Here is a 22,620-nt window from a genome sequence, read left to right on the forward strand (position 1 = left end):
CCGCCGCGTGTCGGGCGTTGCGAGCAGGGAGCGCTGCGACATCGGCGGCGTGACGGGGCTGCTGCCCGCGTTAGTGCTCGTGGCTCTTTCCGCCGTGGAAACGGACGGAGCGGCGCTGAGCGGTAAAGCCCGAGATGGCCGGGAGAATGCCCAGCGCGGGGAGCCGGCGGGCTGTACCCTTCGGATGGCCCAGGTGCGTGCTGCAAACTCATCCCCGCTTCCGCCCCTGCCCTCCCGAGCCCCAGGGAAAATGCTTTCCAGCATTGTCGAGCTTCTGAAAGACAAAACTTGTGATTTGACACTTGCGTCCAGAAAAGGTTTCTGTCTAGATTAGCAAATGCCTAAATTGTTCTTGGTTACATCCCATGAACGGTTTTAGGCAGTGACTTTATACTGCTTTTAGGATTTTCTTGTACAATGGTGAGAAAAGAGGCAGGTCTGATAGTGGTTTCACTTTTTTCTGCTTCACGTTCCATAAGATTCTCTTATCCAAGCACTTGTTTTAAAATTCTACTGTCGGCGTTTATGGTTCACTTTTTTTTTCTTTGCAGCACCCGTGACTTTTTTTTTTCTCTAAATCAGGAGTAAATATAGCTGAGTAAAATCACCGTGGTTTTCTTCCTTTTTTTTTTTTGAACTGAGTAGTTTTTATTTAAAATCCTATTTGAATATGTAGAAAAAGTGGGGATGTCCTGTAATATATCCTAGCTTTTCTTGTTTCCAGGGTACTCAGAAAATATGTCTCCCTTAGAGTCCCACAGAAACGTTCTCAGTGCGATCTCTATCAAGGTATGTATTTCCAAGTAAGTGATCCCTTTAGATATTTGCCTGTGAATTCCCTTTTCCTGTAATTGAGAGCTTGCGTTCTGTGGGTTTTATGATAAAGCTGTAAAACATGTAAAAATGGTTTTGCAAGTCTTAACCGTTGAAGGCAGCAATAAGTGGATTTAGAGCCTGTTGTTGAGCAGACAAAGGGAAAAAGTGTGACTTTGATGCTGATCTTGTCATTTTTCATTGGACTTGTCTGGAATTATTTAAGAATAGAGAGAGCTAGAAAAAGAGAGAAATAGAATTGGTTATTGAGCCCTCCTCAAAAGCTCACCATGATGCAGCGTAGAGCCGAAGGGAAGGGTGATGGAACAGAGCTCTGTGCTTTAGAAGGAAATAAATTTAAACCTGACCTCCACACAGAGTCTCACTAACTTCTGTGGTTTGAAAATACCAAATACGTTTAGGAAGTGTTGGAAGTTAGTATTTTGGGAAAGAAATGGCAGTTCCACAGAACATTCCATTGAACAGAGGCTCTGGGAATGATTCATGTTGTAACTGGTGTCACTGCAATCAGTTGGTGGCTCAGCCTTGAAACGTGCACTTGCCCTTCTATAAAGCACTGTTTTGTTTGCCTTTCAGTGCTATGAGTCTTGATTAATTGGAGAAGAGCCCAAGAGAAAGTTTTCATCCCTTGATATAAAAGGTAGGAAGTGATTTTTTTTGGCTTGGTTCTTTTTCTTTATTATTTTCTGGAAATAAAAGTAATTACGTATAGGTACTACTGGTTTGTTTCTTCCAGTAGCAGGTGATAATAATAGTAGTAGTACTAGTAAAAATAATAATAGACATAATAGTAATGTAATACTGCTTAAACTGTCTTTATCCATTGACCTGGCCATTTCAAATCAAAACTTCTAAACACAAATCAAACCATCATCCTTGTAGAATCTTTCACAGCAGCGGGCTAAAGATCCTGGTTTTGTTGACAGGATTTATTGGTTCTGGAAGAACAAGAGGGAAGTAGAAGCCTAACTACTTCTAGCTCACAGAGCCGTCCAGTGAACCCAGCTTTGTGTTTTGGTGGGCTTGTGATGACTTTGAAATCAATTGCTCATTACAGTAAAAAAAAAATTCATGTTTTTTTGAACGTGACAGCAGAAATACCTTTAGTCACTGTGGTGGTTTGACCAGAAAGAAGGGGGAATTCTGGGATGTTGTGGTCAAACCAATGGGTGCTTAGATTTTGATATTGGCACCTGTGGTAGCCAGTGGGTTTTAGGACACACCTCCAAGAACACCCAGGGGTTAAAAGCAGAGCTTCGGCCCTGGGAGGCTCTCTTGGGACTTCGAGGGACCGAGGTTGGAGCTCTCCCCCGAGGTTGGAGCTCTCCCCCGTCCAGCTGCTGCCGCTGGGTGGGGGAGGGGCAGCCATGCGGTAGGCCTGGGCCTGGACAGAGATGGGAGTGAGGAGGCCCTGGAAGATGGAAGGGTGGAGGAAGAGCCCCAAGAGACATCGGACAGCCTTCCCCCCCCCCCCCCCCCCCCCGGAGACAGAGAGAGAGAGAGTGCAGCCTGTGTCGTTACCTTGAAATTCAGTAAATATGTGCTGGCAGCAGGCAGCCCAGCTGAGGAGATGGGGGGGGGGCAGCCAGGAGTCCAGCCGCCTGGAGGAGTTTTTAACCCCTTTTGGACAATGAAAACCCTACAGAACATTAACCCTTCCTAGACGTGTGATAACAGTGGAGGAGGACGAAGGAAATGAGTGAGTGATGAAGGCCTGGACCAGAGAGAGAGAGAGTGAGAGATGTTGAAAGAAGGGAGAAGATGGAGTGGCATTTTATGCTGGACTCTTTTGTGTAGCCATGGACAGAGCCATGTTTCTGTGAGATACAGAGACTGAGTCCAGGGGGAGAAATGTCCCAGTGCCAGAGAAGATTCAGTGTGGGTACCCCTTGGCCTCAGGGGGTATATAAAATATGGGGGGGACGGATGTCCCAAAGGTGAGAAGGTGAGATACTGTGTTTTTCTGGAACTGGACAAAGCATCCTTAAAAAAAAGACAACCCTGGAAGCAGCCCTGATCCCTGTTCGGTGGTGAGAGCACCAGAACAAGGACGAAAGAGGCCACCATGACACATGGAAGGACTCCCTCTCCTCTTGAGGAGTTGAAAGTTTGAGCAATCTAAAGGGTGGTGTTGGACCTAGAATTGGTGATTTTGGAGGATGTATTGTATTGGGAATTTAGGGGGGAAAGGAGGGGGAGAGTGTTTTTTGTGAGGTTTTCATTTTCCTCGTGTTTTTTTTTCCTCTTTCTTTCCTCTTTTGTGTGTAGTTTAGTAATTGTTTGTGTGTAGCTTAGTTAATAAAATTTTCTTTATGTTTAAGTTTGGAGCCTGCTTTTGCTTATTCCTGGTCACATCTCACAGCAGACACCGGGGAGAAGGTGTACTCATGGGGGCTCTGGCTTTGCCAGGCCCAAACCATAACAGGCACCAACTGAATAATAATAGATCACCAATTTAAGTAAAAAATTCATGCTATACTATCAAAATTTAAAGGTAAATTATTATGTATTAGGTGATGGTATAAAGTGTATGTTCTCATGTGTAATGCAAAGATACATACGTACCTGAAAGTCCTTAGAGGAAACAAATTTTTATGTCTGCTGTTTGACTGTTTATCGTACGATATTTGGTTTTATTTCCCAGGGATCGGTGAATTTTAACTTTGGAGTCCTCTATGCTAAGGATGCTCAGCTTACAGATGATGAAATGTTCAGTAATGGTGAGTTTTTCACCTTCTCTTTAATTGCTGTGCTGATCTGAATAAGAAAAAAACAAAAGCAAGAGAAAAAAGAAGGATGGTTTATTATTTTTGATGCTGTTTTGTTTGTTTCCTCAGTATTTGCTGCAGCTCTGCTTACCCAAGCTTTGGGTTCCTTCTGTCCCACTGGGAGTTGCCCAATTTGGTTGCATCTGGTGAAATTCCCCCTGAGACCTTACAGAACTAGCTCAAACTACGTGAGAGCCATTTGCAGTTCTCTCCAGACACCTGGAGAATGGGCGACGTTTCTGAGGATCCGGCGAGCGTGCTTCTATCAAAACTCAGTCTGTGAAATTCCTGGGGAAAAGCCTTCTGTGTCCTGAAGGGTTCAAACTCTGGTGAGGATCCAGTTATCAGGTGCTCACCTGGATGGTTCCAGCTCCCAAAGGTAACACTTGTACTCTTGCCCTGTAGTTTACATCTATTGTATTTTTGCTATTTTGCAAGATTTTTTTGTCTTTGCAAAATATTGTGCATTTCACTCTTTGGAACCTCTCAGATGGTTCTTTGGTGCAGCACCACCCCATGGGACACTTGGCTGCTGTCCTGAAGGGGTTGGTCGCTAGAATTGTAAATCCTGGAGAGTTCATGAGTCTTCTGTCCCCAGGGAGGTATCATGCTTTGTTTACTTTTGTTCTGTTGGTTAGGCGCTGCTTCTCGTTGCAAGTATGAATTTCAAACTGCCCTGTTCTTATTTTAACTGTTTTCCTGGTTCTCTCCGTCCGGCAGGGAAAGACTCTCGTCTCCTTGTCGTCGGGCTCGGTGCTGTCCAAGAAGATGCAGAGACTAAAAAAATGATAAGAAGCAAAATACGACTGCAGGGAAAAGAAGCTGGAGAGAACAGAAGGCGATATTGTTATCCTTACCCTGTATTAGAAACATCCGCTGTGCTTTGATGCTGGCAGCTGCCAGGGGCTTGTTAGCTCTTTGTAGGCAGGTGTAGGTGTTCACTTGTAGGTTTTTTCTCTGGACAAGTCAATTCAAACTTTGCTAAGCTTATATTTGCAGATTACTCTGTAGCACAGTCCAGCGTGACGTTTTTGAATGTTGTAAAAATAGCATGTTACTTGGAAATTGCTAATGGAGAGAAGCTTTAGGGGAAGATAAGATTTCAGGGTTGGAAGATGTGAGAAGAATTTTGTGGGGATGTTAGACTGAAGTAAAGCACACTTGAAGCTGGACTGGCACGCTGGCAGGTCCCCTATTAAACAGTAGTGCTGAGGTTAGCCTGGGGGTTGCCCATTGTTTCTGTAGAAATCAATGTTTCCTGGTCTTCAGAGGCAAGCTGCTTTGGAAAGCTGGAAGGTGCAGCATGCTGACAATCCCCGTGCTTTGGATTAAAAGTAGATTTCAGAAGGGTCCTAAGCTTTTGTCTTTTCCTAGAAGTCGATGTAATCCTATCGAGGGGTTTTTAATTCTGTGTTGCCACGTCATCCATCAGAGCCCTGTTGTACTAATCATCATACAGATACAAAACAGAAAATCAGACCCTGTCCCAACCACTTAGAGCCCAGAAGACGATTTCCTCGGGCTGCCATTTGCGTGCCATCGGTACTCACCACGAATTGACCCCTGTGGCTGTGACACAGCACCGGGACGCTGACGGAAGGAGGCTGGTCGCAGAGCCTGGAGGTCCCTGTCCCACGGGGAGGGAGAGGACGAGGCAGCGTCGCCTGCAGGGAGGGTCTCGTCCCCAGAGAGCAGCCGGCGACTCCGTCCCTGCCCGGGGCTCCGGGTGCACCCTCGGGGAGGACGCCTGCCCTCAGGTTTCCCCCTGGGCACCCGGGGAGGGAACCAGGTCCATCCGTGTGGCAGCTGCAGGGCCTGCGGGCTCTGGGGCTCTGCGGCCGTGTGCCTCGTCACAGGGTGGCAGGGACGTGGCACTGCCCGGCCGCTCCCCTGGCCTCGGATCCTCGCTGCTTTGCTCCTGATCCCACGTGGATGTACCAGCAGTCTTCTGTCTTTTCTTTAGAAGTGTCCTTGGGAGAGTTCAAAGAGAGGGTAATTAGTGATGTCAAAGCCTACATATTTGACCCGTTGGCACTCAAGAGAAAAGACAAAAAGCTGCGTTGCATCCTTGTGCCTGCAAGTCATTGTGGCCCAGGGAAGTGAGGAAGGCGCTGGCCGAGGTCACTGAGGCTCTGAGATGGGGGTGAGTTTGCATTCCAGTTTATTGGAACGGAGGCACATCAGAAGTTTCCTCGGCTATCCAAGGCACAGAGCCCCAGAGCCGAGCGAGCCTGAGCTGCTGCGTGCTTGCTGTGAGCTTTGGGGTGAGCGTGCATCGTTGCAGGCCTGGGATGGATTGAAACGCGCTGAGGAAAGCAGAAGCAGGGAGGGAGGGAAATGCTCTGTCAACTTGTGCCAATTCTTCTGTCAGACTCATCACGGCGGGACAGCGTGAGGACTGAAAGTGTGAGAAGATGTGGAGGGAAAGAGAGAACCTGACAGGAGCATCGGACGCACGAGTGCACGAATTTTGCTTTTTTGCTTGGATCTAAACTCAGGAGTTGAAAGGAATTTGGGAGTGGGAAGGGACATTTCACAAGGAGAAGAAAAAAAAGTTGTTGTTGTTACAGTCCTGGCAAAAGCTTTTGTTCTAGCTAATAAAAGAAGTTAGTTTAAAAAACAAAAAGGAAAAAATGTAGTGTTTGTTTTTTACTTCGCTATGATATTCATTGGTGGTATATGGTGTGTTGTTTTATTTCTTGGTATTATTAACTCTGTGTAAATTGTTTTCTGAGTGAAGCTGACTTTCTGGCTGGGTTGGTTTGTATTTGAGGCAGGATTAATTTCAATAGGATTCTTTCATAGATTTCTGAAGGGTATTACCGGGATTTTGGTTTTGTTTACTGTATGTATAAACATAGAGCTTTGGTAGGGCCAGCTGGGCTGCTGGAGTTTTGGGTGTGAATTTATTAGATGGCTTTTGTTAGATGCAGTTTTTAATTTTTGAAATGTTTTCCAATGTAGTGGTTGTAAGGTGGTTTTTAAGAATTCATTGTATTGTTTTCTGTTGTTTGTAGTTGGTGTATGATAAGGGATGTGGTGTGACTTCTTGAACGCTATGGTTTTGGTGTTCCTAAGTTGTGATTTCTTTCTGGTTCGATAGTTTTTTTTGTTTTTATTTTTTGGGACAGGGGCATTTATATGGTTGGTTTTTATAGGCAATACGTTTTTTAATTTAGGTAGTGATATTTTTTAGTATTTTAATAGTTTAGGTTTTTTATTTTCATGGTTTTAATTATTTTTTTTTCATTTTTTCAAATAACTTGTATAGATTATAGGTTGTTATTTGTGCATTAGCATAAAGGTAGAGCTTTGGGGACTCTTTTTAGTAATGTTCAGGGTCAGTTGTACAGTTTTGAGTCTAGTGAGTTGGTTTGATTTAATTTTTAATGGGTGTTTGTTTTTATTAGCAGTTGTGTCATTTTCAAGGTGTATTTGAGTTTTTTTGGGGTTTTTGAGATACTGGTTTAGGAGGAAGTTTATGATGAGCATGTGCGGAGGTTTTGGGCTACTTTATAGTGGGATTTAAAATTGATTTACAGTTAGGTTTATTTGAGTTTTTATTAGGGTTCAGTGACGTAGTGGGATGTTTGTTCCGTTCGTGATAGAAACAGGTTTGGTTTGATGTGCTGCGACGGGACGGGCGTGTGCTGCGTGCTGGCGCTGACAAAGGTACGGTATCGCTGTGGCTCCGGTGCGTCGGGTTAGTGAACCTCTATGGTTTAATATAGGGATGAAAATAGAAATAAATATACATTTAAAAATAAATCTAAAATTAGAGTGGTAAACATAAATACAGATAACAGATACATACATAAAACTATAATACATGGGATATAATTGGAACATATTATCACATCGGTAAATGATAATCTATTTTATATATATATATATATACACACAAAGATATATAAATATAGATTGTAAATATAAAAATATTTAAATAGAGTTAAATTGGGGGGTTTTATTAGGTTATAGGCTGGGGTTTTTAAATAAATGATAGAAATGAAATATAAATTCAGATATACAAATATATATAGAAATACAAATATACATATTTAATTTAAATAAATATAAGTAAAAAATATATAATACAGAAACTATATATCTATGATTATATTAGAAGGTATTCTCTCTAATATATATAATATCTATGAATAAAATAAATAAAAATATCCATATAAATATCATTATAATTTTGAAAAATAAATTTGCTTCCTGCATTTTAAATCTGGTTTAAATAAAGGGCTGTCCTTGGTTTTTATTTGGTTAAAGGCAGGAGTTTTATTTTAAATAATATAAGTAATATAGAAATGTGGATCTTAAGATAGAAATATATAATAAATATCTAAAGAGAAATTGCTAAACTATGACTATAAATTTAAATATAAATATATGTAAGTAATATGAAGAGGTGTAGTATAGAATATAAATAACATTATGTGGCAATATAGATTATAAATGGGAATATAAATATGAAAATATGTAAATATAGTTTAAGAGGAAGGGAATGTTTTGGCTTTCATTTAAGTAGAGGCAGGGTTTTTAGTTTGAATATTATAAGTGTTCCAGAAGTAAAAATCTTGAAGCAGAAATATTTAATCAATATAAAAAATATGAATAAAAATATATAAAAAATATAAATACCTACTCGCATCGGATGTAATATAGAATATAAACTTACTTATAGATTGACATTGGTAAAGATAAATGTATAAGTAAGCAATATACATTAATATACATTATAAATACAAATATGAATATAAAAATTGAACATGAGGATAAAATCTATTTAAATATTGTTTAAAAGAAAGGGTTGGGGTTTTTTTTATTCTTCTTGGTTAGAGGCAGGGTTTTTATTTTAAATAATATGAATGTAGATATTATTGTTATATATTTCTAAATATTGAGATATACAATCAAGATATAAATATATATATAAACACAAAATATAAATAAATACAAATAATAGGAAGAGATGTAATGAAGAATTCAAATAACAGTATACATAAGTATACGTTTTAAATGTAAAAGTGAATATGAACCTGAGAAATAGAATTTAAAAAAATATTTAAATACAGTTGAGAAGACTGAGGTTCTTTTTGGCTTTAATGTGGGTAGAGGCAGGGGTTTTATTTTGAATAATCCAAGTGTTACAGAAGTAAAAATCGTAAAAGAAATATATACTTATTATGTAAAAATATTTATAAAAATATACAAATAAATTTAAGTTGTAGGGATATATGCAATATGGAATAGAAATGTATTTATAAAAAGAAATGTATAAATGGACAGTGTATATCAATATACATTGTAAATAGAAATGTGACTATTAATATGAAAAAATATTTTTAAAAATATTTAAATATTTCTTAAAAGAAATTGGTTTGGTTTTGGTTTTTTTTTTTTTTTTGTTTGTTTTTTTTGTGTTTTGTTTTGTTTTGTCTTTTATCCTATTAGATTAGAGGCAGACGGTTTTTTGTCCCTCTTCCCGGTTGTTTTGGGGCATTTATTTCAGAGCAGTTTTCGTCGGGGGTCGCCCCTGTTGTTTTTTGCCGCCTTCGCTGCCCGCAGCCCCGAGGCGCGCTGCGCCCCCGGCTGGGGCGGGCGGCAGTGCTGCCGCCTTGTGGGCAGAGCGCGGTACTGCAGCCCTGCAGCGAGGGGCCGCCACCTTGGGAGTGGCGAGTCGCGGGTGTCGCGGACTTTTGGCTGACCTTCTCGAGATGGGGGCAGAAATGGCGCGTAAATTGAAGGCCGCAGTCCGTCTTCAGGGCTGCCTGCGTGTAAGACCGAAGCCGGCGCGGCCCCAGTGGGATTTTTTGTGGCGTTTTAGATGTACCCGAAAGGCGCTGTGGTCTCAGCGGCGCCGCGGGCGAGCGTATTTTGGCGGGTTTGTGACAGGCATGTGGGTTAAACGCCTCGCTGTGCCGGGGTCCTGTCACGGCCGCTTTCCCGCCCTGAGGGAGCCGAGCCGGGCCGAATAGTTCCGAAGAGCCGAAGAGTCGAGTGTGGCCGAAAAGAGCCGAGTTTCCCCGAGGAGCCCAGTGGAGCCGAAAACAGCCGACTTGAACCGAAGAGCCGAGTGTGGCCGAAAAGAGCCGAGTTTACACCAAGAGCCGATGATAGCCGAGTGTAGCCGACACTGGGCGCATTTAGACAATGTGCCGAATATGACCGAGTTTAGCCCAATCGTGCCGAGTTCGGCCGAAGAGCCGAACCGAAACGAGTTTAGACCAAGAGCCGAACCAAGCCGAATTCAGCCGAGTTTCATTAAACAGAACCGAACGCCGCCGCAGCGCTCTGCCTGCAGTGCGCCGGTGCACACGGCAGGGGGCGCTGTATAAAGTAAGTATCAAATATCAACTATCTATAAGAAGGGATTAAAAGCTCTATGTCACGTGCAGCAGTAGAAAATTTCAGGCTCCCAGGGAATAAATCGTTTTCTTTAAATCATTTTCGTTTTGGAGTTTTTTTTTTTTTTTACTCCCAGGTATCCTGACAGTTTCTACTGCTGCTGTTTTATTCTAAAGCTAGAAAGATAAACCAAGATCAGAAATACAAGAAAGGAAAAGGGAAAGGAAAGGAAAGGAAGCAGGAGAGCAAGAGGGAAGGGAAGGGTTGAAAACCAGAGTGAAAAAAGAAAAAAGAGTTGGAGGGAAAAAGAGAGGGCATTCGGGAGGAGCGGTGCTGCCTCGGGTCCTTCCCCGCCCTGGGGCGAAGGAGCCGTTTGATGCCCGGGAGGGACTGCAGCTCCCGGTGGCGGGGGACGGAGCCGTGGCTGTGAGCCCGAGACTACAACTCCCGGCAGGCCGTGCTGCCGGCGCGGCGTGTGACGCAACGGCTGACGCGGCCCATGAGTGGCTGGCGTGCCAGGCGGCCGCGCGGGGCTGTGCGCGGGCAGCTGGCGGCGCCTCTCCCGCGCGGGACGGCGACGCTGGAGGGGCGAAGCCTCCGTGTGGGCGCCCGCGTGGAGCTGAGGAGCGCGGAAGGAGCGTCCGCCCGGTTCGTCGGCCTCACTCAGCGGTGCCGGGGGCGCTGCCGCCCGCCGATGGCGGAGGGCGAGGCGGTGCTTTGCTGCCGCGGGCCGGGAGGTGCAGGAGCCGCCCCGGGCGAGCGGCGCCGGGCGCTCCCGCGGTCCCGGTGGGGCGGCCGCCCTCGGGCTGGCGGAGGCGCCGGAGGAGCCCCCGAGCCGCAGCCGTCTCCCTCGGGCTGCTGCCGGTGCTGCGGGCGGAGGCGGCTCCGCCGCGTGTCGGGCGTTGCGAGCAGGGAGCGCTGCGATATCGGCGGCGTGACGGGGCTGCTGCCCGCGTTAGTGCTCGTGGCTCTTTCCGCCGTGGAAACGGACGGAGCGGCGCTGAGCGGCGAAGCCCGAGATGGCCGGGAGAATGCCCAGCGCGGGGAGCCGGCGGGCTGTACCCCTCGGATGGCACAGGTGCGAGCTGCAAACTCACCCCCGTTTCCGCCCCTGCCCTCCCGAGCCCCAGGGAAAATGCTTTCCAGCATTGTCGAGCTTCTGAAAGACGAAACTTGTGATTTGACACTTGCGTCCAGAAAAGGTTTCTGTCTAGATTAGCAAATGCCTAAATTGTTCTTGGTTACATCCCATGACCGGTTTTAGGCAGTGACTTTACACTGCTTTTAGGATTTTCTTGTACAATGGTGAGAAAATAGGCAGGTCTGATAGTGGTTTCACTTTTTCTCTACTTCCCGTTCCATAAGATTCTCTTATCCAAGCACTTGTTTTAAAATTCTACTGTAGGCGTTTATGGTTCACTTTTTTTTTCTTTGCAGCACCCGTGACTTTTTTTTTTCTCTAAATCAGGAGTAAATATAGCTGAGTAAAATCACCGTGGTTTTCTTCCTTTTTTTTTTTTGAACTGAGTAGTTTTTATTTAAAATCCTATTTGAATATGTAGAAAAAGTGGGGATGTCCTGTAATATATCCTAGCTTTTCTTGTTTCCAGGGTACTCAGAAAATATGTCTCCCTTAGAGTCCCACAGAAACGTTCTCAGTGCGATCTCTGTCAAGGTATGTATTTCCAAGTAAGTGATCCCTTTAGATATTTGCCTGTGAATTCCCTTTTCCTGTAATTGAGAGCTTGCGTTCTGTGGGTTTTATGATAAAGCTGTAAAACATGTAAAAATGGTTTTGCAAGTCTTAATCGTTGAAGGCAGCAATAAGTGGATTTAGAGCCAGTTCTTGAGCAGACAAAGGGAAAAAGTGTGACTTTGATGCTGAACTTGTCATTTTTCATTGGACTTGTCTCGAATTATTTAAGAATAGAGAGAGCTAGAAAAAGAGAGAAATAGAATTGGTTCTAGAGCCCTCCTCAAATGCTCACCATGATGCAGCGTAGAGCCGAAGGGAAGGGTGATGGAACAGAGCTCTGTGCTTTAGAAGGAAATAAATTTAAACCTGACCTCCACACAGAGTCTCACTAACTTCTATTGTTTTAAAATACCAAATACGTTTAGGAAGTGTTGGAAGTTAGTGTTTTGGGAAAGATATGGCAGTTCCACTGAACATTCCATTTAACAGAGGCTCTGGGAATGATTCATGTTGTAACTGGTGTCACTGCAATCAGTTGGTGGCTCCGCCTTGAAACGTGCACTTGCCCTTCTATAAAGCACTGTTTTGTTTGCCTTTCAGTGCTGTGAGTCTTGATAAATTGGAGAAGAGCCCAAGAGAAAGTTTTCATCCCTTGATATAAAAGGTAGGAAGTGACTTGTTTTGGTTTGGTTCTTTTTCTTTATTATTTTCTGGTAATAAAAGTAATTAAGTATAGGTACTACTGGTTTGTTTCTTCCAGTAGCAGGTGATAATAATAGTAGTAGTACTAGTAAAATTAATAATAGACATAATAATAATAGTAATGTAATACTACTTGACCTGGCCATTTCAAATCAAAACTTCTAAACACAAATCAAAGCATCATCCTTGTAGAATCTTTCACAGCAGTGGGCTAAAGATCCTGGTTTTGTTGACAGGATTTATTGGTTCTGGAAGAACAAGAGGGAAGTAGAAGCCTAACTACTTCTAGCTCACAGAGCCGTCCAGTGAACCCAGCTTTGTGTTTTGGTGGGCTTGTGATGACTTTGAAATCAATTGCTCATTACAGTAAAAAAAAAATTCATGTTTTTTTGAACGTGACAGCAGAAATACCTTTAGGCACCAACTGAATAATCATAGATCACCAATTTAAGTAAAAAATTCATGCTATACTATCGAAATTTAAAGGTAAATTATTATGTATTAGGTAATGGTATAAAGTGTATGTTCTCATGTGTAATGCAAAGATACATACGTACCTGAAAGTCCTTAGAGGAAACAAATTTTTATGTCTGCTGTTTGACTGTTTATCATACGATATTTGGTTTTATTTCCCAGGGATCGGTGAATTTTAACTTTGGAGTCCTCTATGCTAAGGATGCTCAGCTTACAGATGATGAAATGTTCAGTAATGGTGAGTTTTTCACCTTCTCTTTAATTGCTGTGCTGATTTGAATAAGAAAAAAACAAAAGCAAGAGAAAAAAGAAGGATGGTTTATTATTTTTGATGCTGTTTTGTTTGTTTCCTCAGTATTTGCTGCAGCTCTGCTTACCCAAGCTTTGGGTTCCTTCTGTCCCACTGGGAGTTGCCCAATTTGGTTGCATCTGGTGAAATTCCCCCTGAGACCTTACAGAACTAGCTCAAACTACGTGAGAGCCATTTGCAGTTCTCTCCAGACACCTGGAGAATGGGCGACGTTTCTGAGGATCCGGCGAGCGCGCTTCTGTCCAAACTCAGTCTGTGAAATTCCTGGGGAAAACCCTTCTGTGTCCTGAAGGGTTCAAACTCTGGTGAGGATCCAGTTATCAGGTGCTCACCTGGATGGTTCCAGCTCCCAAAGGTAACACTTGTACTCTTCCCCTGTAGTTTACATCTATTGTATTTTTGTTATTTTGCAAGATTTTTTGTCTTTGCAAAATATTGTGCATTTCACTCTTTGGAACCTCTCAGATGGTTCTTTGGTGCAGCACCACCCCATGGGACACTTGGCTGCTGTCCTGAAGGGGTTGGTCGCTAGAATTGTAAATCCTGGAGAGTTTATAAGTCTTCTGTCCCCAGGGAGGTATCATGCTTTGTTTACCTTTGTTCTGTTGGTTAGGCGCTGCTTCTCGTTGCAAGTATGAATTTCAAACTGCCCTGTTCTTATTTTAACTGTTTTCCTGGTTCTCTCCGTCCGGCAGGGAAAGACTCTCGTCTCCTTGTCGTCGGGCTCGGTGCTGTCCAAGAAGATGCAGAGACTAAAAACATCATAAGAAGCAAAATAGGACTGCAGGGAAAAGAAGCTGGAGAGAACAGAAGGTGATCTTGTTATCCTTACCCTGTATTAGAAACATCCGCTGTGCTTTGATGCTGGCAGCTGCCAGGGGCTTGTTAGCTCTTTGTAGGCAGGTGTAGGTGTTCACTTGTAGGTTTTTTCTCTGGACAAGTCAATTCAAACTTTGCTAAGCTTATATTTGCAGATTACTCTGTAGCACAGTCCAGCGTGACGTTTTTGAATGTTGTAAAAATAGCATGTTACTTGGAAATTGCTAATGGAGAGAAGCTTTAGGGGAAGATAAGATTTCAGGGTTGGAAGATGTGAGAAGAATTTTGTGGGGATGTTAGACTGAAGTAAAGCACACTTGAAGCTGGACTGGCACGCTGGCAGGTCCCCTATTAAACCGTGGTGCTGAGGTTAGCCTGGGGGTTGCCCATTGTTTCTGTAGAAATCAATGTTTCCTGGTCTTCAGAGGTAAGCTGCTTTGAAAAGCTGGAAGGTGCAGCATGCTGACAATCCCCGTGCTTTGGATTAAAAGTAGATTTCAGAAGGGTCCTAAGCTTTTGTCTTTTCCTAGAAGTCGATGTAATCCTATCGAGGGGTTTTTAATTCTGTGTTGCCATGTCATCCATCAGAGCCCTGTTGTACTGATCATCATACAAGTACAAAACAGAAAATCAGACCCTGTCCCAACCACTTAGAGCCCAGAAGACGATTTCCTCGGGCTGCCATTTGCGTGCCATCGGTACTCACCACGGAAGCGAGCTGGGGATTGTCGCAGCTGTTGGGAAGAAACCGCTTCTTGTCACACAGAAATGGAATTGGGACGACGCCCCCGCCAGCCCCTCTCTGCCATCGTCTCCTGAATCTGCAGCAGAGCAGTTCCAGTCCATGCGGGCACGTGTAATCCAGCTCCTGATGATCTGAGCACACGGAGCAGCGCTCAGCTGCTGTGGGGGGCTCAGGGAAGGCAGAGTGTGCATTGTCATCTTCCTGAACCTACAGACGAATCCAAGTGAGAAACCACAGGGTGGAAATCAGTCGCATATATGCTAAATAAAACTTGCAGATTTTTTTAAGAATTGTTGTTGCTTGTTCTTTGTTGTGCTTCAGTGCTTAGAAAACCTCCCTTTACAATCAGTTCAGTTCATCAGTTGAACCTTTGTGTGCAGACCCTCAGTGAGCAGAATTTGTTGCAGACTCAGTGCACGCTGTGCTGGCCTCCTGGGAGTGTGAGGAGCTCATGTGTGCTACTTTTTGCTTTAGGACGCTCTGAGGTATTTATTCCTTTTGGGATACATGATGAGAATTCCCAAGAGAGGTAGTTATAAGGTATGACATCGGGAAAAAGCCTGTGTGGTTGGAATGTTGTTGCTGTCAAAAGGTAATTTTTTCTTAGCCAGTAGTTAGCTTTTTGCTTTATTTTTGTGGTATCAGTATTTTATTGTTTAAAAAATTCCTTCAAAATAACTTCAGTGGCTGGCCATCAGTACCTTGTTCAGATTTGCCTATTTGCTTGTAGCTAAAATGTTCACATCTTGTTTATCATTCTATTTAAGAAACTGCTGCCCAGCCAACTAATAACTGAATATCCATCTGTCTGGGACACGGGGAGAGGATTTAGGTAATGTCTTTGTTTCCAGAAAAAAGTTCCAGTGTAGTTTCTAAATAGAGGAGAAGGGGGTGAAGACTCGGGGCTCTGATGCCGTTGGGGCACCCCACGGTCCTCAGGAGAGGGAGCCCCACTGGGGTGCAGGAGCAGGTGTGTTCTCATGTAATTATAAATTATAAATATAAATACGAAAATTATAAACATGAAAATATTTTTAAAATACTTAAAGCGGGTTTTCTTTATTGGTCAATAGGCAGGGTTTTGATTGTAAAAATTATAAATACAAATAATATAAAGGTAGAAATCTAAGTTTAGAAATATATAATAAATACATACAGATAAATATAAAAAGTAAAAATATAAGAAAAAAATAGTTGTAGCAGTAGATATTATACATAATTTAAATAATAATTTAAATCTATTTTAAAATTTTATATCATTATTAATGTAATACATCCAAAGAAACGATAAATTAAAATATGAATGTATAATTATACAAAGTATAAATAAAAAACATTTCAATATCCTTTAAAAGAAGGGTTTTTTTTATTTATTTGGTTAGAGACGGGGTTTTTATTTGGAATAATGAAAGTATTATAGAAGTATAAAACTAAATATAGAAATATACAGTCAATATAGAAAGATATTTGTAAAAACACGAACGAACGACGCCTCCTTCGGCCGAATGGAACGAGCTCAGCCGAACCCAGGCGAGACCGGCCGAACCTGACGGCCTCGAGCGAACCGAGGCCAGGCTTGCGAGGCTGCCTGAACGGAGCCGAGCTCAGCCGAACCGAGCCCGCTGCTCTCGTGCGCGCTAATTAGCGCGAGTGCGGTCACAGCCCAATGTGCTGTGCCACGCCGCGCTCCCGATCGTGTCCGTGCGATGGCCGAGCCGCCCGCGGGACGCGGCAGCAGGAGAGCCCCGAGTCGGGCGAGTTTAACGTGAGACGGCGCCGCTTGCCCGCCCTCAGAGAGCCGAGCCGAGCCGACCCGCGCCGAACGCACAGAGAGCGGCTCCGAGTTGGGCCGAAGCGAGCCGAGCCGCGCCGAGCGCAGAGAGCGGCTCCGAGTTCGGCCGAAGCGAGCCGGGCCGCGCCGAGCGCAGAGAGCGGCTCCGAGTTCGGCCGAAGCGAGCCGGGCCGCGCCGAGCCGCGCCGAGCGCACGGAGAGGCTCCGAGTTCGGCCGAAGCGAGCCGAGTCGCGCCGAGCGCACTGAGCGGCTCCGAGTTCGGCCGAAGAGAGCCGAGCCGCGCCGAGCGCAGTGAGCGGCTCCGAGTTCGGCCGAAGCGAGCCGAGTCGCGCCGAGCCGCGCCGAGCGCACGGAGAGGCTCCGAGTTCGGCCGAAGCGAGCCGAGTCGCGCCGAGCGCACTGAGCGGCTCCGAGTTCGGCCGAAGAGAGCCGAGCCGCGCCGAGCGCACTGAGCGGCTCCGAGTTCGGCCGAAGAGAGCCGAGCCGCGCCGAGCGCACTGAGCGGCTCCGAGTTCGGCCGAAGAGAGCCGAGCCGCGCCGAGCGCACTGATCGGCTCCGAGTTCGGCCGAAGCGAGCCGAGGCGCGCCGAGCGCACTGATCGGCTCCGAGTTCGGCCGAAGCGAGCCGAGTCGCGCCGAGCGCACTGAGCGGCTCCGAGTTCGGCCGAATGAAGCCGAGCCGCGCCGAGTTCGGCCGAAGCGAGCCGAGTCGCGCCGAGCGCACTGAGCGGGTCCGAGTTCGGCCGAATGAAGCCGAGCCGTGCCGAAGGGTCGAGTCCAGCCGAATGCAGATGACAATGGCCGAGTTTAGCCGATTACAGCCGCGTTTAGCCGAGCAGCTGTGAGCCTTGCACGCTTGAGGTGAGCGTGCATCATTGCCGGCTTGGGATTGAGTGAAATGCACTAAGGAAACCAGCTCTGGGGAGGGAGGCAGGGAAATCCTCTCTTAACGTTTACCAATTCTTCCGTCAAACTCGTCACGGCAGGACAGCGTGAGGACTGAAAGTGTAAGAAGATGTGGAGAGAAACAGAGAATCTGACAGAAGCATCGAACACACAAGTGCACGAATTTTGCTTTTTGCTTGGATGTAAACTCAGAAGTTGTAAGGAATTTGGGAAGGAGAAGGGACATTTCAGAAGGAGAAGAAGGAGAAGAAGTTGTTACAGTCCTGGGAAAAGCTTTTGTTCTAGCTAATAAAAGAAGTTAGTTTAAATTAAAAAAAAAAAAAAAAAGTGGTTTCTTTTTTCTTCACTATTATATTCTTTGGTGGTATATGGTGTGTTGTTTTATTTCCTGGTGTTATTAGCTCTGTGTAAATTGATTTTTGAGTCAAGCTAACTTTGCATGGGTTGTTTTGTATTTGAGGTAGGATCAATTTCAATAGGTTTCTTTCATAGACTTCTGATAGGTATTACTGGGATTTTGGTTTTGTTTACTGTATGCATAAACATAGAGATTTGGTAGGGCCAGCTGGGCTGCTGGAGTTTTGGGTGTGAATTTATTAGATGGCTTTTGTTAAACACAGAATAATTATGTAAGGTAACAGCAAATTACCCAATTACCCAATTGATCTAGCTATGTAACCTTACCACAAAGTTTTATATCTTACCAGTTTTCTGTTCTTCTGCTCCAAGTAGTTGTTGCAAAAAAGAAAGCGCTGTTACTTTTCTGAAGAGTTTTCTTCTATAACAAGCTCTTTACTGCCCTTGAATGTGAGTCAGAGGAGCCAAACAGCTGCAGCTGCCCTGAGGGCTTGGTGGGATTTGCCCCCTCCCTTTTCCTGGGTGCCATGGGAACGAGAGGCGGGCACAATCGGGTATATTAACCCCAGCCGTGGCCGAGGGGCTTTATTCCTTCTCTGGGATGTACTGGGGTAAGAGCTGTCCTCATTTCAGTGAAGAGGCTTTTTTAGCCCGTCTCAGCTTCGTTTCAGCGGGTGTTTCTGGGCATCTAAAGCACAGAGGCTTGGAAGATTCTGTGAAGAAAACAACATGGAATACAGGGAGTATTTAGGTTTGTGATTTTGGGTTTTGTGTTTAGGAGTGGTAAGGGGCTTTTGTAATTTTTAGTTTTGTTCTGATTGTTTTTTTGGTTGGATTTCTTTTGGTGGAATTTTTGGGGTTTTTTGGGGGGTTTTAGGTTGGTTTTCGTTGGCTTTTTGGATTTTTTGATGTTTTCTGTGTTTTTTTTTTGTTTCTGTGGGGCGTTAGTTGTTTTGGGTTTTATTGTTTTTGTGGGGTTTTGTTTGTTTCTTTTTTTCTTTTTTTTTTTTTTTTGGGATTTTCTTTTTAAATTGCGGAATGCAACTCCCTGAAATTCCAAGCTGTATCAAGCACAACATTTTTTTCAGCAGGTCGATCATGTCACAAGAGGGATCTGCCCAGTGTCCAAGATGATGTTTGAGATTGGGGCTTCAGGTGAGTTGAGGATTGTGACTGGGAGAGGGAGGGTGATCAGGTATCCAGTTAGGAGTTCTTGGGAGGGGGTTTGCAGGCAGCAGGGTGAGAAAGGGTGTTTATTTGTTTATTTGAGGGCTCCCCCACACAAGGTTGTTCAGAAGTCTAGCAGAGGCATTGCCATGTCTTAGAGCACACAAGGTGATCCACTGCAATCACAGGAATGCCATTTAGCTTTGCCTTTCTCTAGGTGCCACCCCTAATGAAGGCCACAGCCTTGGAATCAGGATGAAGCTGGAGCCTGAAGGAGCCAGGCACACTCAGGAGAGGGCAAGTAGCTGACTTGCAGGGATTTGGCGCACATAACTCTGGACTCACACTTTGGTTTTGGTTTTCTTTATTGCAGCTGACCAAGAGGCTCACAGGCCATCACGAGGCCTTCCGAGGCAGACTCATTTCAGGTGCAACGTGGATTCCCATCACCGATCATCCAAAAGATAAGTCGGGGGCCTTGGCCTGGAGATGGGAGAGTATCAGGTTGGGAGTTCTTGGGGTAGATTTGAAAATTGGCAGGAGGAAAAGCAATCTTCTGCAAGGGCCTGTTAGGAGAGCTAAAGGGAGAGGCTCTACTTTTGATGGCAGCTTTCAGGCGGGCAGTGCAGAACAGCTCCGGTCTGTGTCGTGTTGTCCCGTGTTCTGTGTTCCCTGGTGTGTCTTTGGGGTCCCTTTTGCCTTCTCCCCTCAATCCCCTCACAACAAGCATGATGTGTCGTGTTTCATGTCCCCCTGTTTGTCACGTTCTGTGTCACGGGTGTGTGCAGGTATTTGTGCCGCAGCTGTTCTGCCCTGCCGCATGGCCTGCTGCAATAGGACAAGCCTTGGGGAGTTGAAATTTGTAATGTGGGCTGTACTTGGGCTGTAGATGCTGTTTCTAGATTGACATAAGGTGTTTGCAGCTTTTGAGTTACCCTGGTGGTGTTTGACATATGTTCTAATTTTCTTTCAGGTGCAGATGCATTCCATGTGTGGCAGAGGGTCAGGGTTAGGAGGTGCCGGGCCTTCTTAGGAGCGCGGTGAGTAGCAGAGTGGTGGGGTTTTGGCCGATGCAGTGCCAAGATCAGGCACTGATGTTTGGTTCTCTTTTTTCTCGCTGTCAGAGAGACACCAGCCCGGTGCCAGCAGGACCTTCCCAGGTGATGAGGTGGCCTTTGTTTGCACCTGACAGGGACCAGCATCCCCAGATGTCTGAGAGATAAGTAGAGGGCTGTGACCAACAGAGGGGATGAAGGCATGGTGCTGTTTTGGGAATTACTGGGAGGGGTTTTTGAGTCCAAATTTTGGGGGGGGGGGGGGTGGTGTGTTCATGAAGTGGCCCCTTAGGCCCCATAAAAGCCAGGTCTCACTTTTGATCACAGTGCTGAGGTGTGCAGCAGGGCAGAGCAGTCCCGGTGTGTCTGGTGTCACTTGTCTATTGTGCATTATGTGTTGTTTGTGTATCCCATGTCTTTCACTTAGGGGGCCCTGTCAGTACCCCTGGCATCATTGTTAGCCTCTGTGATCTCTGCATTCCTAGACATGGCGCCGAGGCCATAGAACTTTTGAATCGGGAGCTCAGACAGGCATCAAACTCTCTTCTCTCTTTGGAAGCATCCAGTCAGATGTTGTGTCAGGTCTTGTTCTGAGCTGTATGGGCAGCTGTGCCCCACCTGGATCCATTATGGTGGATTAGGACTTGTAATTTTACGAGGTTAGGTAGAGGATTTTGACTGTAGGATTCCTAGGCATCCGTCTTTGCTGTTCTTGGAATTAATCATTCAGTTATCATCTTCTTCCTTCAGTGTTCTCTGAGCCTCATCAGCTCACCATCGGTCTCAGCTCGGTCATCTCCTTTTGCATTCTCTCAGTCCTTGCAGCCATTTTCCTTGCCAAGAGATTTGTGTCTGTGTCTTGTGCCCATTGTTTGTCACGTCCTGTCCTGTGTCACGGGTGTCAGCACACATTTGGGACGGGGCTGCTCAGCCCTGCCGCATAGCCTGGCGCGATAGGAGAAGTCTTGGTGACTTGGAATGTGTATTGTGGGGTGTTGTTGGACTCTAGATGGGATTTGTAGATGGACACAGGATATCTGGAGCTCATCAGTTATCCTGCAACAGTTTGACTCTTGTCCTAACTTTTTTTTCAGATTGAGATGGATTAAATCTGTGCCAGAGGGCCCCATGCCGTGTGATGTTAATCCCCCGAGCAGGTGAGGCCCCATTTGTCTCTACAGCAGTAGTGTATGTGGTGACTGTGTTACAGCTCTGGTCTTTGTCTTTCTTTTAGGGAGTCAATCTGGATACCAGCAGCCAAGGTGAGCAGCGGGGAGAAGTGGTTGTTATTGCTCAGCTCTCAAGCACAACAATTTTTCAGCAGATTCATCGTGTCACAAGAGGGGTCTGCCCAGTGTCAAGGATGATGTTTGAGATTGAGGCTTCAGGTGAGTTGAGGATAGTGACTGGGAGAGGGAGGGTGAGCAGGTATCCAGTTAGGAGTTCTTGGGAGGGGGTTTGCAGGCAGCAGGGTGAGTAAGGGTGTTTATTTATTTATTTGAGGACCCCCCACACAAGGCTGTTCAGAAGCCTAGCAGAGGCATTCCCATGGCTTACAGCATACAAGGTGATCCACTGCACTCACAGGAGTGCCATTTAACTTTGCCTTTCTCTAAGCCAGGTGCCACTCCTAATGAAGGCCACAGCCTTGGAATCAGGATGAAGCTGGAGCCTGAAGGAGCCAGGCACACTCAGGAAAGGGCAAGTAGCTGCCTTGGTGGGATTTGGCCCACAATCTGTGGACTCACACTTTGGTTTTGGTTTTCTTTATTGCAGCTGACCGAGAGGCTCACAGGCCATCACAGAGCCCTCCAAGGCAGACTCATTTCAGGTGCAACGTGGATTCCCATCACCGATCATCCAAAAGATAAGTCGGGGGCCACAGCCTGGAGATGGGAGAGTATCAGGTTGGGAGTTCTTGCGCCAGATGTAAAAATTGGCAGTGGGAAAAGCAATCTTCTGCAAGGGCCTGTTAGGAGAGCTAAAGGGAGAGGCTCTACTTTTGATGGCATCTTTCAGGCGGGCAGTGCAGAACAGCTCCGGTCTGTGTCGTGTTGTCCCGTGTTCTGTGTTCCCTGGTGTGTCTTTGGGGTCCCTTTTGCCTTCTCCCCTCGAGGCCCTCCCCACAAGCATGATGTGTCGTGTTTCATGTCCCCCTGTTTGTCACGTTCTGTGTCACGGGTGTGTGCAGGTATTTGTGCCGGAGCTGTTCTGCCCTGCCGCATGGCCTGCTGCAGTAGGACAAAACATAGGGAGTGGGAATTTGTAATGAGGGCTGTACTTGGGCTCCAGATGCTATTCCTAGATTGACATAAGGTGTTTGCAGCTTGTGAGTTACCCTGGTAGTGTTTGACATATGTTCTAACTTTCTTTCAGGTGCAGATGCATTCCACGTGTGGCAGAGGGTCAGAGTTAGGAGGTGCCGGGCCTTCTTAGGAGCGCGGTGAGTAGCAGAGTGGTGGGGTTTTGGCCGATGCAGTGCCAAGATCAGGCACTGATGTTTGGTTCTCTTTACTCTAGCTGTCTGAGAGACCCCAGCCCGGTGCCAGCAGGACCTTCCCAGGTGAGGAGGTGGCCTTTGTTTGCACCTGACAGGGACCAGCATCCCCAGATGTCTGAGAGATAAGTAGAGGGCTGTGA

At 45.5% G+C, this 22,620-nt stretch overlaps 2 long non-coding RNA genes across 3 annotated transcripts; both read left to right on the plus strand.

Moving 5' to 3' along the window:
* The first annotated feature begins 142 nt into the window (after positions 1-142).
* LOC131556162 (uncharacterized) lies at positions 143-6,348 on the plus strand. 2 transcript variants are annotated; one of them, XR_009274576.1, is made up of 7 exons: positions 143-193; positions 725-789; positions 1,411-1,474; positions 3,479-3,554; positions 3,672-3,981; positions 4,323-5,745; positions 5,974-6,348. It is a non-coding gene; the product is annotated as an uncharacterized LOC131556162 (long non-coding RNA). The 2 variants fall into 2 exon arrangements; XR_009274575.1 differs by having other exon boundaries at positions 4,323-6,348.
* Positions 6,349-12,257: 5,909 nt separating this feature from the next.
* LOC131556272 (uncharacterized) lies at positions 12,258-14,806 on the plus strand. Its single transcript, XR_009274589.1, has 4 exons — positions 12,258-12,316; positions 12,991-13,066; positions 13,184-13,493; positions 13,834-14,806. It is a non-coding gene; the product is annotated as an uncharacterized LOC131556272 (long non-coding RNA).
* Positions 14,807-22,620: the final 7,814 nt, after the last annotated feature.

This window comes from Ammospiza caudacuta, chromosome 3 (assembly GCF_027887145.1).
Source record: "Ammospiza caudacuta isolate bAmmCau1 chromosome 3, bAmmCau1.pri, whole genome shotgun sequence".
Classification (NCBI taxonomy): domain Eukaryota; kingdom Metazoa; phylum Chordata; class Aves; order Passeriformes; family Passerellidae; genus Ammospiza; species Ammospiza caudacuta.